The sequence below is a fragment of the Dioscorea cayenensis genome, unplaced genomic scaffold (assembly GCF_009730915.1).
Source record: "Dioscorea cayenensis subsp. rotundata cultivar TDr96_F1 unplaced genomic scaffold, TDr96_F1_v2_PseudoChromosome.rev07_lg8_w22 25.fasta BLBR01001857.1, whole genome shotgun sequence".
Lineage (NCBI taxonomy): Eukaryota > Viridiplantae > Streptophyta > Magnoliopsida > Dioscoreales > Dioscoreaceae > Dioscorea > Dioscorea cayenensis.
Window position 1 is genome coordinate 17,860 of NW_024088248.1, and position 2,976 is coordinate 20,835.

Here is a 2,976-nt window from a genome sequence, read left to right on the forward strand (position 1 = left end):
ACCTCCTCGCATTCGAGTGAGCACATCCATTTGGAGGGGCACAAAGGCAGCCACACTCGAGCATTCCGTCTTATGCATACAAGAACAAGAACCCCACCAACATATATATCATTGAAGAAGCAAGTGATTCACGATGTGAACGTGTGCCCGTTTGCGTTACCCCGATGAAAGTATGGAATTGGGAAGTTATTCAGGTCGAAGACTGTAGCAGAGCACTGTAGCATGTACTGTAGAAGCACTGTTCACAGCAAGCTGAGAAATCAGAGAAACAGAGAATCCACACGGGCGTGTGGAAATTATCCACGGCTGTGTGGAAATTCCGCACGGGCGCGTTTACCGTCCACGCCCGTGGAGTCGCTCGATTCCAGCTCTATTTAAAGCCGATTCAGCCCCAATTTTGGTATTCTTTTCTCCATCTTTTCCCCAACTTGAGAGAGGGCTTCAGCTAGGGTTTTGAGGGGTATTGGCTATGGTTTTGGAGAGGTTCTATGGCTCCGACATCGAGCGTCATTTGGAAGAAGGTTATTGGGAGAGCTTTTGTCGGCATCGATCCGGCAAGGTGTATCATAGGCCGGATAAAGGATCCCTTGCGATGAGTAGAGGACTCTCCACAAGACCATCGACACGACCATCGAGGGGGTTTCTTTATGGATTCATTGCTTTTACATTGGATTTCTTTGATTGTACTTAGCTCCATGGAGAGCTAAACCCCTAGTGGGTACTTGGGTGATTGTGAACCCTAGGATGTATTCGTTTCATTGACTTCTTTATTATGCTTTCAATAAATTGATGTTTATTGTGAGTTCCAACATTGAATGCTTGATTGTATGAACATTTCCCCTAGAGTGACACTAGGGTTAAGAGTTCTTGTTGGTAACCTTGTGAGTGAGTGACACACCACGAGCGTTAGACAAAGCTAGGTTGGAGAGGGTTGAGAGGGTGAGTCGAGAGGTACAGGAGCGTCCCCTTTCCCCTCTAACGTAATAGATTCTACCTCCGTTCCTCGAGTTCTTTGTGGCCATAATAGAGTGAATGGTCTAAGGGATGAATCTCCGCTGTTGCTTAGTTGCGCGTGCAATGGAGTGAAGCGTTGAGGGGATCTTAGTATCTAGGGCTTAATTGTGGTTAGGGACCTTCCGCCTGGACCAAAGGGTTAGGTCTATAATTAGGAAGAGATTTATCACCTTGAATCCCTAGAGCTCATTGCAACTTTATTCTAGTGCGAGGTTGAGAGGTTATTTAATCTCTCCTCTGGGACATGAATAGAGTTAGGCATAGTTGACCTTAGATTTGGGACTATGTATGTAAGGATTTCCACGACTCACCATTGCATTGATTAGGAAGCATAATAGAGAGTTCTTGCACTTGAAGCGATTATCCTAGGTGAAGCATCATCCGAGTACCCCTTCTTTATCGATTGCCTTACCTCCTTCTTACTTTTGCTCTCTTACTTGTTGCCTTTAATTATTGAGAATTGAATCATTGTCACACTTATCATTGTTGATATTCCATATAGCTAAGAATCGAATTAAGTGTTTTTACTCCCTACTCTCTATGGATTTGATACCCGCTCACCCGGGATTATTACTTCGACAAACCCGTGCACTTGCGGGATATACGCAAGGGGATCTTGTCAAGTTTTTGGCGCCGTTTCTGGGGAGCTAGGCATTTAGAGATACTTTGCACTTTGTTTTCTTAGCTATTTCACCACACATTCTAATTCATATCTTCTTATTCTATCATCGTTCTGATTGTCTTTTTCTTTCATTTTGGTGCAGCTCCAGGTTATGACCCGAGGGAATCCATCAATATTGATTGAAGGAGACCCTGAGCTTGAACGTACACTTAGAAGAAAAGGGAAAGAACCTATGCAAGAACAGAATAATCCAGCTGATTTGGAAGTAGAAGGATCTGAAAACATGGCAGAACAAAATGAGCAACAATGAACACTATTTGATTATGCCAGACCTTCAGTGTTGGGGACACAATCGAGTATTGTGGGTCCCACAATTACAACTCAGAACTTCAAGATAAAGCCGGCATTCATCCATATGCTGCAGCAGTCCGCACAATTCAACAGTTTGGCTGATGAGGATCCAAACAGTCATATAGAGAGCTTCCTCGAGGTGTGCCACATGCTGAAGATAAATGGTGTGACGGATGATGCCATCAAATTGAGAGCCTTCCCATTTTCCTTAAAGGGGAGAGCAAAGCAGTGGCTACACTCATTACCTAGAGCATCAATCACTACATGGGAGGAGATGGTAGAAGCTTTTCTAGCCCGTTATTTTCCTCTCAGAAAATCAACAAAGCTTAGGAATGAGATCTCATCCTTTGTGCAGTTGGAATTAGAGTCTTTATTTGAGACATGGGAAAGGTTCAAGGAACTCCTGCGAAAGTGTACGAAACACTGATTACCGGAGTGGATGATTGTTCAAACCTTCTACAATGGTTTGAACCCGAGTACAAGGCAACTCTTAGATGCGGCGGCAGGAGGTACCTTAATTAGCAAGACCCCCGATGAGGCTCGTCAATTGATTGAGGAAATGGGGTTAAATAGCTACCAGTGGAACGCTAGGGAGAAGAAAAAGGTGGTCGGTCTCCATGAAATTGATGCGGTAACTTCATTGGCGGCCCAAGTGGAGAGTTTGAGTAAGAAGCTAGATCTTATAGCTTCGAAAAGAGTTGCGGCCGTGACCAATTGCACCATTTGTGGTGGAGGACATGCTCCCTCCGATTGCCCAATCGTCATTGGTGATGTTTCTTCAGTTGAGAACGTTGACTTTGTAGGTAATGGCATGAGACCTCAAGGGAATCCATACAGCAACACCTACAATTCAGGTTGGAAGAATCATTCCAATTTTTCATGGAGTAATCAAAGACCACAGAATACCATGGGGCCATCGGGTTTCCAACAACAGCAACAAGCGCCTCAAGTGGAAAACAGAATTTCAGGCTTGGAAACCCGAATGACCG

At 44.5% G+C, this 2,976-nt stretch overlaps 1 non-coding gene across 1 annotated transcript; it reads right to left on the reverse strand.

Annotated features, from left to right (window-relative positions):
- Positions 1 to 2,309: 2,309 nt before the first annotated feature.
- Positions 2,310 to 2,416, reverse strand: LOC120257099. Its single transcript, XR_005535517.1, has one exon. It is a non-coding gene; the product is annotated as a small nucleolar RNA R71 (small nucleolar RNA).
- Between the last annotated feature and the right edge of the window lie 560 nt (positions 2,417 to 2,976).